Source organism: Saccostrea echinata, unplaced genomic scaffold, assembly GCF_033153115.1.
Source record: "Saccostrea echinata isolate AGI-Se365-2 ecotype Australia unplaced genomic scaffold, CSIRO_AGI_Sech_v1 ptg000032l, whole genome shotgun sequence".
NCBI lineage: Eukaryota > Metazoa > Mollusca > Bivalvia > Ostreida > Ostreidae > Saccostrea > Saccostrea echinata.
Genome location: NW_026889781.1, coordinates 1,851,106 through 1,863,348, shown reverse-complemented (window position 1 = coordinate 1,863,348; position 12,243 = coordinate 1,851,106). Strand labels below are relative to the sequence as shown.

At 32.4% G+C, this 12,243-nt stretch overlaps 1 long non-coding RNA gene across 1 annotated transcript; it reads right to left on the bottom strand.

Annotated features, from left to right (window-relative positions):
* Positions 1-759: 759 nt before the first annotated feature.
* LOC133197941 (uncharacterized) lies at positions 760-11,512 on the bottom strand. Its single transcript, XR_009722453.1, has 4 exons — positions 11,398-11,512; positions 8,241-8,460; positions 5,967-6,066; positions 760-830 (listed from the first exon to the last, which is right to left on the bottom strand). It is a non-coding gene; the product is annotated as an uncharacterized LOC133197941 (long non-coding RNA).
* Positions 11,513-12,243: the final 731 nt, after the last annotated feature.

The following is a 12,243-nucleotide window of genomic DNA, read 5'->3' as shown; positions in this document are numbered from 1 at the left end:
GGAAACACTTAAAACATTACTTTCCAAGAAACATGCATTTAATATTACATGTACATAATCAATTTATAAAATTTTAATTAGGGATGGAAATAAATAATATCCAAACATGAAACAGATGTGTCAGACTCTGTGGTATCTTTTATTTCAAGCTCACTGGGGTATATATAGAGTTGATATATGAATGGAAATAACTATTGTTAATTGATAATACATCATCGATATATCTCGATGTCGAGTTCAAGACCACAGCAAGTGTTTTCTTCTTCTCATGTGTAAGATTTTGAATAAATTCTGCTTCATATATATATGAATATAAAAAGAGGTCTGCTAGCCTAATAACAGGTTGCAATTGGTAACCATGGGAATTCTGACAGATTAGGTCTCCAAAAACTACATATATATTGTCAATCAGAGACTCAAGCATCTAAAAACCTGTATTACTAAAGTATAGCTCAATATGATCACCAAAATCATCATTGCTTGACATAATATGCATGTATAATAATCTTTCTTTAATATTAAAAACATTTTAAAAGGCCCTAATTAAGCCATCATTCTGACATTTATTTATGCATGATTGTGTATACTTTATCAACAATCTCTGCCACTTTCACGCTGATATGGCTACTTTTTGTGTTTCTCTTGTTGGAGAGCTATAATCTCCAAACTTGTGTATTGAGTATAATAACTTTCATCCTTTTCATATTGGCCTAGGTGAAAACAGATAATACTACAGGTCACTTACTCAGAAGGATTACTTGATTTTGTTGATCATGTTGATTGATGGTAGTCTGCACAGTAGCACTAGCAGTTTCTTTTTTACCATTTCACTGTGAAAAAAAAATGTGGAACTTATCATATATTAAAAATATTTACCACTACATAAGCATTGGTGATATGTTCATTGCTCTTTTTTGTAACAAATCAATTAAACACTGTACCTTTATATAGTACGAATTATATTGCATGTACTTTCGATCAATCTATTTAAAAAACATCAGATTAATTACCAATAGGTCCTTAAATTTTTAGTTTCTGTTGCATTGGGCCGAAATTACGAGAAAAAATTTATTTTGAACAAGCATTTATATGTACAGTATTGTACTTGCATACTTAAATACCTACTATAATTAAGATTAAACAAGCATTCTGAGAGTATTGCATTAGGAGTACTAGTCCCCTACCGGCAAGTGTAATCTGGTTCCCACTAAAAATTGAATTGCCACAATTCCATTAAAAATCATTGATTCAGAAGCATAACAAAATGCAAACTTGAACTGTAACTCATCAAGATACACTTATATACCAAAACTCAGCTCAATATCTGCAAGCGTTTAATAGAAAAAAGTGCGGAAAACAAATGGGACAGACTGAAAGAGGGACAGACAGACAGATGGACAGACTCAGAGGAAACCTATAATTCCCTCTGGTTTCACCGGTAGGGGACTAATAAAAAAGTGGGAAAAAGCCACCCTGTTAAGCCGTACTTTTGTCTCCCATGGTGAGCAAAGGAAAAAGGTCTTATGCTTGGGTATGTTGTACATGTACTTTGTATCAATCTGTACATGCATAATCCATTGGCTAATGAAAGAGGCAATGTATTCGTAATGTAAACTTTTAAATGTAGTGTTAATGTGTAGATTTTTTTGCAGCGGTAATGAGTATGTAGCGGTAAATAATTACCATTTTGAAAATGTAGCGGTAATGATATTCACCTGGATAAAGAAATGGTCTATCTATTCCAATCACATTTTTTACAAGATAGGGCACTTCTTATTTGCTGTACATATAATTGTTTTCATTTTCACAGGGCTCTAACACTGCTTTTTGGGAATGGGGCCGGGCTGTAAAGATTGGGAAAATAAAGACCTTTTAGGAAATTTTGGTCAGGAATAACCATTATACGTACTTTAAAATCATATATATTGGGTTTCCCGTCTTCGCTATCAACTAAATTTATTTTATAAAACAGAGGAATATGAATAGCAAGTTAAGTTATTACCGGTATATATCCAGCTATTATTCTTTAATTTTTGGGCGAAATGACTATTGGGAAAATTAACACATTAATTGGGAAAAAAGGTACCTTTTTGAATTGGGAGTGGGGCCCTTGAACGGCCCCAATTATAGACAATTGAGAGCCCTGTTTCATATTTGAGAGGTCGATTTATAACCGTCGTTCTTCATTTTTTTAAGCTTTGGGTGTGTGTTGATTACAACATATCAAACGCTTATCATATGTCAAGTGACTTATCTTTAAGTTATTGTCAAAGAAATTTCAAGTCTGTTAAAATCTTAATGTTTAAATAACTTGTGCCCTGTAGGAAATAAGATTTTGTAGCAAATAATCTTTACAACCGAGCTGCAATTTTCCCCGAGTTATAGGCTGAAAAAGGGAGTGCATATTTAAACCAATGCATATTACATTCGGCAAGATATGGTAACTGCTTGATTGCCACATTTCAGTTTGAAACATGTTACAAGTTTTATTTCAAAAAATGAAAATATTATTAAGAAAGTAAATACAAATACTCATTGACAAAAACTATCTACTAGGGATGGCAATTTCTAACTGGTTAACCGATTACTCGGTTGGAACGATGGCAATCGGTTAGAAAATCTGCAATCGATTAGTCGAAAAAATATTATAATATGTAAAACTGAAGGCAATGTACTAAAATTCATTTTCAAAATAGAAATTCCTACCTAAACGTTTAATTTAGCGTTTTCATTTATTTATTTAGGCTGATTGGGAGGTCATTATGGCTCTCCAGATTACAATTGCGGGGTAATTGGTCAGTCTGAGATATGTTAATTACTGTTAAAACATCATGTCGTTACCCCGACTGTCCTCTAATTCTTTAATAATAATCACCGTTGAGCACCGTGAATTGGTGTGTGTGTATCTTTTGCAGTTATCTATCACATTAAATTATAATACAAACATTGTAAATTAAGTGATACATTTTAGACTTAGTTTTGATTATGGTGATAATGAAGAATGAACTTGTGTAACATCCGCTCTGGAAAATTATCCCCGATATCTCAGGCATGGTTCATGGTTTTCTGAATTTTTTCTTGTCTATTGAAAAAAAATATGCGCGTAGTTTTATGATCAAGACTAAAGACAAATAGAATGATTTTAACCTCTAACATCTTTTTTTAAGACTTCTTGTGCATAGGAATAGAGCTACTTGAAAAAAGTCAAGAAAATGACATTGTGTAGTTTGATACGATTAACCGGTTAATCGGTCGGAATGTTTTGCGGTTAACCAATTTGCAATTCTGTATTCGATTGCCATCCCTAATATCTACTAAGTGGTTAGTATGTAAATTGTAACTGGTTACAAAACTGGTTATGAAAATTTCAACTGGTTATGATCTTTCTCAATAGTTAATAAACCAGTTAATCATTGCCATCCTTATTTTAAAGATACTTTGTGACAAGTTTGATTTAAACTGGTCCAGTAGTTCTTGAGAAGAAGTTGAAAAATGTGAAAAGTTTATGCATGACCCAAGCCCTTGCTCATGCAAAAACATACAAAAACAGATAGAAATATGTTACCATGGTTACCTAGGTAATTCAGTTAACTTATATCAAAACCACACATTGTCATATAAATAAGACTAAGAGTAAGTGCTTTTCAAGCTTTATCAAAGTATCATGGTCTTTAGAGTTTTGTATATGCCTTTTGTCTTCAATGGTAACCTGTACTTATACATGTACTTAAATATGGCCATTGAGGAGACCACTTATAATTAGGCATAAAGTAGACCAGTGAGAAAAATTGAGTAAATTGAATTAACCCTTGATATCAAGTAATATATACATTGTACTGTATATAAATATACCATTCTAATGATCTTATTCACTATATGCATCAATACCCTGTATTATATTATACTGCATATCAAATTAAAACTTATTTATTGTGTCACAACTGAAGTGTTGCTGGACTGAAAGACATAAAGATGGACAATATGTGAATCCTATAGAGCTTTATCATTTCATGCAGGCCCTAATTAACATTCCATCAGTGATAAAGTACCTTGCACTTAGATTTTTATATTTACCTTTGTCTGCTATAGCAACCTGTACTTATACATATGTTATACTTAAGTATGGCCATTGAGGAGACCACTTATAATTGGGCATAAAGTAGACCACTGAGAAAAATTGTTGATATCAAGTATATGCAGTATATAAATACACCATTCTAATGATCTCATTTACTGTATGCATTAATACCCTGTATAGTATTACACTGCATAAATTAAAACTTGTTTATTGTGTCACAACTGAAGTGTTAATTGCTGGCTGAAAGACATAAAGATGGACAATGTGAATCCTATATAGCTTTAACATTTCATGCAGGCCCTAATTAACATTCAATGAGTGATAAAGTACCTTGCACTTAAGATTTTTATATTTACCTTTTGTCTGCTATAGCAACCTAGTTCTTATACTTAAATATGGCCATTAAGGAAACTGCTGATAATTGGGCATAAAGTAAACCACATAGAAAAAAATCAATATACTTAATGGGAAAATTTTATTGTACTCACTGTTAATAGCAAGCACATTTATATGCATGTATTATATAATATATACAGTGGCGCCTTGTTGATCCGGACGCCTCTTTGGCTTAAGTTTGTTAAAAATAATATTGATTAATTTTGAACTGTTTCTTATTTAATTAATGCACAGTGTACTGGTGTAAGCTAAATTCTTCGAGCTTCATATTAGACGTGTAATTTAATTGGAGTAAATACATGCTAATTTTAGATGCTATTGTTTGTAGGTCAGAGGTATCGCCTTCAAACTGAATGCATGGCAAATGTTTTTACTACAATTAACACTACTGCAAGATCAGGGGTTGAAATATACGGTAGCCCGACCCCCCGGGGCTAGTTATTTTAAGACTGGGCTAGCTTATTTAAATGTAATGATAGTCTGTCGGACTAGCAGAACAGAAAAAAAATTCTCGTCAGTTTACTTTCATTTTATTATGAAGACTGGTTTCTTTTGACTGAGAACTAGTTTAATTTGTTTCTGTCACCAAAACATTCAAAACTTTAACTTTTTGTTCTCATTTTGCATAAAAAAATTGTTGGGCTAGTTAGTTTGGGCCAGTAATTTTTTCCTGATCAGTAGCCCCTGGGCTAGTGGGATTTCCAGGAAAATTTCAACCCCTGAAGATAAGTGTGAAAAAGTCATTTCTTGAAACGGATAAACGAGTCATTTTTCAATGAACTATTACATTTTGTAGTAGAAATCGACCGTCCGGATGCGGAACACATTTTTCTGGATTAATGAGACAGAATGACATGGAAAATGGAAAAAATCTATTCCCGAAAAATAGCATCTGGAAGGTGAAGTGTTCGGATAAACATGGCGCCACTGTATATACCATAAATGACTATGACCTATGGTACATATTGTCAGAGAAAAACAATCAATTAAAGCTGAACACATCTCATAAATAGGCATACACCATATTCGATTATATATCATCTACTATATCAGCACTGGGGTATACTGTTCGCATTTGTTACACCTGACTGCTTTATTGTCACAGGTATCGGAGTGGAATGGTGACACATGCTCATGCTGGTTATCTTGCATTGCCTTTGTTTATTTATTTTATTGCAGTTGCGTGTACTTGTGTATGTTTGTATACTGCACTGACCTGTGCAACTGTTGTAAGTTTCATTGGCATCTTTCTCTTCTGCCGTGAAAGAAGTACACAGTAATTTTTTGTCGCTACCGAGAGCTATGTAGCATACGTCAGTCTGTCTATACAGACAGGTGACAACAGATTACACTGAACAGTGACTAAGTGAGTGGCTTATATAGTGACCCTACAATATAGCGTGAATAAAGGAATATGGCGGAAAAATTCCTTTTACACAGTGTGTTCAGATTTAAAATCACTAACTTTAAAGTAAACTGATGGATTACATACCTTTTCCCATAATTCACTTCAAATTCCTACTCATCATGTATGGCTACTTCAGAATCTCACATGTATACATTCTTTGACTTTTCTACAGGAACATTATTTCCTACAATGTACAATCACCTTTTAAAACATTCAAATATTACTTCCAATTGGACATAATTGGTAGTTCACAAGCTAGAAAGCTCACTCAGTAGTTGGATTGATTGTTTAATTGTATGTCGTTTTACATCCTGTTTAAGAATTTTTCACTAAAATAGAGACGTCACCATATAATGGTTCTTTCTAAAGAGATTTCAGGCTGTCTTTACTGCAATTGTCATCAGTCTACATTACCATCCATTGTGGTATACTGGTCCCGATTTGTTTTCATAGGATTTAAGTTTTAGTTTGTGTGATAACTGGATATCAAAAAGTTTCAAAGTAGAGTGTCATGAGCTCATTAATGCTAATTATCAAAACACTACTTCTAGAAAATCAAAACATTTTAGTTAAATTAACCATTCAAAGTATTTTTTGAAAAGTAAAACAAAGGTCAATGTCAAGTGAACTGTAATGCTGGTATTTTTCATTATAATTTATGACAAATTGTGCACATGCTAAATAGCATAGACTTACCTCTTTTAAATAATCAAAAATATGCTGAATATTGTCACTAACTTTTTTATAAGTAGGTCAAAGGTAAGTTCAAGGGTCACAAGATTGGTAACCATGGTATTTAAAAAAAGTCACAGTGCCAAACAAAATATTAACCAAATATCAAAAACAATTAAACCTCATACAATTCTCGAGATATAAGGTGTGACAGATGGACAGACAGACAGATGCCAGGTAAATTGATCCCTAGGTGTTGCACTGCTGTGCAGTCGACTCACAAAAAATGTTCTTACAGGGATAGACATTAACTTTCAGATTTTCTTGCCCTTCAGGCAAGTGATCTCAAACTTTGACTTGTCTGAACTCAAAACTTGGTTGCCCAAAATAAGGAAAGAACTTCAGAAGAAATTTTTTATTACTGTAAATGTTATGACAAGAAAAAATGCGACCAAATACACTACCGTCAATTTGGCAAGGTGAGGTACCTGAAAAAATTTAAATGCTGCCTTTGTACATAAATGTATACCACTGTCCTTGTAAATTTAACCTGTTAAAACACACTGCCATATACATGTAGCAATAACCCTCCATTTAATAAATAAAATTCATATTTTTAAAAATTTTTTTTGATAGGATTCTTTTGTGAATTGTGATTTTCTGAGATAACTGTGAAACAACGCTGAAGGAAGACAGTTGCTACGTAACACACCTTGATCAGGATACATCGTGTTACACTGTACTTATATTCTTTGAGTAAATAAATAATCTAATGTCCAAATAAGAAGTTAAGAAAGATGTTAGACAGTGAATAGACGAACAGCATATTTACCAGGGAAAAACGGAATAACAAACCCGATTTTCAAATGAAAGGTATAATCCAAAAATGCTGACAAGGAATTCCGAATGCAAAAACATTGTCAGTCAGGTACCTGGCGGAAATCAAGTCTTCAATTTATTTTTTTTTATATAAATTAATGTAAACTAAATTAATATGTACATTTCTATGAAAAAAAAAATCACTTGCCCAATCAGACAAGTACGTCGCAAGATTCACTTGCCCGAACTGAGAATTTACTTGTCCCAGGCAATCGGACAACCGTCAATGTCGATCCCTGTGACTTATTTATCATTGGAATGACTAGTAAACACCAAACTGAACTTAACCTGCTTAAGTGAGCCAGTAGTGCCCAGTACAGAGCAACAAGTGCTGTGAACAGTGAGTGAAGTGTGACCGATTGATTGAGTGTTGTTTTATGTCCCATTCAAGAATTATTTCACTCATAAGGAGTGAAGGGTTAAATAATTACAATAAAATGTAAGGAGGCAAGTCTGCCTTACCATAACCTGGTTCTTTGTGGCCCTATTTTTAACCTTCATACCCATCTCCACTGGGAATTCATTTCCTACCCCCCCCTCCCCCAACAATCAAGTCATGACTCCATAAGCAGCCAAAGGCTGTAATGGGCAGCTAGTTCATTAACAGCTAGGGCTATCAGGAATTCAAAGTCACTGAAGTTCTTTTGGTTTTATGATACTATCAAACTATCAGTCTATCACTGAGTATCTGCATGCTTAAAAAGTTAGTATTTACCCCTGATTTCCTTTAATTAAAGCTTTTGTGTCTATTTTCTGCTAACAATTTATTTACAGTTTATAACTAATAAAGCAGCAAATATACCTTACCCCATGTTGCAGATTCTCTTCATCCAAGTAATTGATGTACATTGTACTTAATCTCTTCATCTGTTCATCTGGATCCTTTCACTGCATTCAGACAGTACCAGTAACTGTTATATATGGATAGATTTCCTTGTCAAAGCTGTCACTTTTTAGGCACAATTGCTAAGTTTGCATCTTTATCAGCATTATTTATTAATGAAATGACAAATTCCATCAGACACACCTGCAAAAATGAAAACAAAATCTATTAATTTACATATAATCATGTCCATATTCTCTTGACTTCATTATTATATAATTGAACTGTTTTATACTGCACTGCAAATATAAAGGGCTGGGATAATACACTTTCATCTACTTACTATTCTATATCTAAATAAATATACTATATTAGGTATCACAATATTTATGCTACAATACAGATCACAATATTTTTAATCGGTTATAATTTTTTCATTTTATATTAAAATGAGACAAAGTTTGACACCATGCATATATATCCAAAGTCTCTAAAAATTTACAATTTTAGTCATGTGTATATGTGTTATGCAAGGGTGTATCTGTCAGTATTTCCAAAATTTATCAAGCATGACATTTAAATTGATACAAATATTTTGATTTCAGCTTTTCTTTTTCATGAATTTCGACTTAAATATTCTTTGATAATTTTTAAATCAAAATAAAATCAAAAACTTTTAATTTCTTCATTTTATTTGCTTGGAAAATAATTATTTTTTTCTTTTGTATTTGTACGAGTATTTAGTTTCAAACTAGTTCTACATGTATATTAGCTAATCAGTGAAAATCTATATATTTGATTTACTTCAGTTTACATGCTTGTGTGTGCATTATATTACAAATCATGGGATCTGTGCTTGTAGGTGCACTCAATGTTTTAAAGTTATTCATAACTTGAGAATTATTGTCTCTTTTTTTTATTGTCAGTATATTTAAACCAATATTTTTTGGTTTTACAAAATAATATGAATTTTCTTTTTTTAAAAGAGATGATGCGAATTATACTTTCAATTTTAATTTTGTTTATACATTGTTGCTGTGATCTCAATAACCTAGATAGAACGTTCTAATCATTAAAATGATATTGTCCTATGGACCTGGTTTAATGATAGAATTCGTTCCGTGTATTGGCAATGTAGCAAAATAAGCAAGTTCGATAACTCGAACTGACTGCATTTTCTATGAACAATCCAGAGAGTTCCGAATTCAACATGGTGTGTAAATTTGAAGTGAGGAAAAAAGGTTGAGAAAATGAGTTGAATTTTCTTATTTATATGGATTATTTTTTAGGTTAAAAGGCATATAAAATCTCAAAAAGGTTTGTTATGATTAATTTGATAGTTATTTTCAGTGCAATTTTTTTTTATTCTTCAAAATAATTTCTGAGCGGATCCTTTCCAATATGCTACATTGCTAGTATATGAGACATATAAACTGTGGTGATCGAGGGCTTGTTCCGAGACACAGTTAGATTGTTCTAACTAGCAATAACCCAACACATGTATCTTGTAAGTCGAACACATGTATTTTGCAAATTCAGTAAATAATTCTAAAAAAAAGGAGAAATCTTGTAAAAAGGTATTCCATAGAGAAAATTACCCAGAATACGTTGTAGCATAACAAACACTGACATATACTTGAACAAAACTTAAGTATGAAAAATAATCAGATAATGGGTCAAAATCACACCAGTGACCACCTACCCTAATCAACTGTTATCCACAAAAAAAAAATTATATACTTATTTGTCAATCTACTTCCAAAATTACATGTTTTCCAAGATGTTACAAAATTATTTTTACAGTATGTCTCTTCAAATATTTGTTTTCCTGCTTAATAGTACTGATCATGCTGATCAGACGATAATGGGTGGGTGATATTAAGATAGTATGCCCTCAAAAACTTTTAGTCCCAGACCTATGAACCAGTGATTCATTTTGAAAATGGTTATCATGGGTCCAAAGGACCCCCCTTAATGACAACAATGAGTCCCATGACAAAATCAGTGCATCCAAATCCAAGGGTCATATATTAGATATTACAGAGGAAATTCTGGTGAAATATAAAAAGTTATTGCATGAAAGAGCAAATGCTTTATTGTTGCTGTGAGTAGTTTTATAATTTTACTATCAATTGTCCAAGTAAGACTACATGATTTTGTGTCATAAATATAATATATTGCCAATTGTGCACTTTGGTTCTATTTTTAGATCGTACATACGATCTCACACATTGTAATGTATCAGTCATAAAATGCACAGAAGCAGAATGAAGCAAAGAAATTTTAAGAAGAAATGAAAAAACAGTCAGAAATAAAAATGATTAAATTTTAAACTTCTTAGCTTGTAAGGAAAAAAAAATGATACAGGTTACATGTATAGCTTTTACATAGGTATAGTATTCGCTTCAGAAATGTTCCACAGTATAGACATAATCAGTGATAATCGAACTATGCTATCTAACTTTCAAATATTTTCTGATAATTGCTGGTTAATTGGCTGCAATTGTGAAATCTGACCTGTTGTTGGCAACCTTATATATACCTTATAAAATTGTTCATGCATATCGCTTAGCACATGGATATGATGCAATCAGTCAAGTTTAGAATCGGATTATACCAAATAATACACGTTCTTCTATAAATTTATTGCGTCCATTGGGATGCACATTTATTAAAATAATGCGTCCTGAGCAAAATTTGTGCATAATTTACGCAGGACGCACACCAAAATGTCATTGATGAACACCATATTTTTTAGCGCAACATACAAAGAACTATGTAGCAACCTATGATCTACAGCACATGTAATTTTCATAATGCTAGCTCATATCATAAGGAATACATATATGACTAGCAGTGGTTTAAGTGTTTGCTTTTGAGTCGCAGATAAAGGAGTTGATCCTAACATCACGGGTTCGAATCCCATTGCAGGATGTGGAGACCGGTGTTCAGATGGGACCATATAAACTGAGGTCCCATGTTGTAGTAGGTGCTGGCATGAACAAAATTACTCACTGCTCAAGGGTCCTGAGTACAGAGTATTGGTTCTCAAGTGCTGGCTTTTCAATATGAGTGAAAAGTTATCGAAAGAAACGTCATAGAAACAAATAAATATGACTATAAATAATTCTCTTTTCTTACCATTATGGATGTTGTACATGTCCCTTTCGATAATGAAAAAAATCTTTTTCTGTCAACTTCTCATTTTCTCACCCGCCTTTTTCTTACTAATCTTCTCTCCAAATACTGGAGAAGGTATTCTCGCATGTAATGTGGTACCGAACACACTATAATAAAAATAAATGCATAAATGCAAACAAGTCAACAAAATCTAATTTATTCAGAGACTTGGTTTTATATGTCTCAGACTGTCATAAATCTCACCCTAGGCATCTTCGCTAGCCAAGGGTTTCTGATACGCTACTCTCCTCATAAACTTATGAGGAGAGTAGCGTATCAGAAACCCTTGGCTAGCGAAGATGCACCCTATGCAGTTAAAAATTTCCTCAGAAATCTGGTCAGAATTTTAAAACATAATTTCAAAAAGAAAATTCATGGGAAAATATACGGCATATAAATAGCCCTTGTACAAAATGCAGGAAACTTTCCTGGAAAGTTTAGAAATTGAAACTGTAAAAATATTATCATACCATCAACCCATGTCTATGCTGATCAAAAGACTCAACAATGTATTAACTAACCCGATCAAAATTAAACTGAACCCGACCGAAAGTTTCTAATCTACATATGTAGATATACAAGTAATACATGTAGACTCTGCATAACAATTTTATTAAAATAAAAAAAAAATATTGCTTGTTATATGGTTTTATAACTAAATTGAGAGTATAAGCAAGTTAATTTCTCCATGGCAACTGCATAAGATAAACAGTATCTTTTTCATTATATGTAAAAAAAAAAAAAAAAAAAAAAAAAAAAAAATGCTTAAATTGATCAGGATCTGTTTCATATGAATCAGGACTTGTT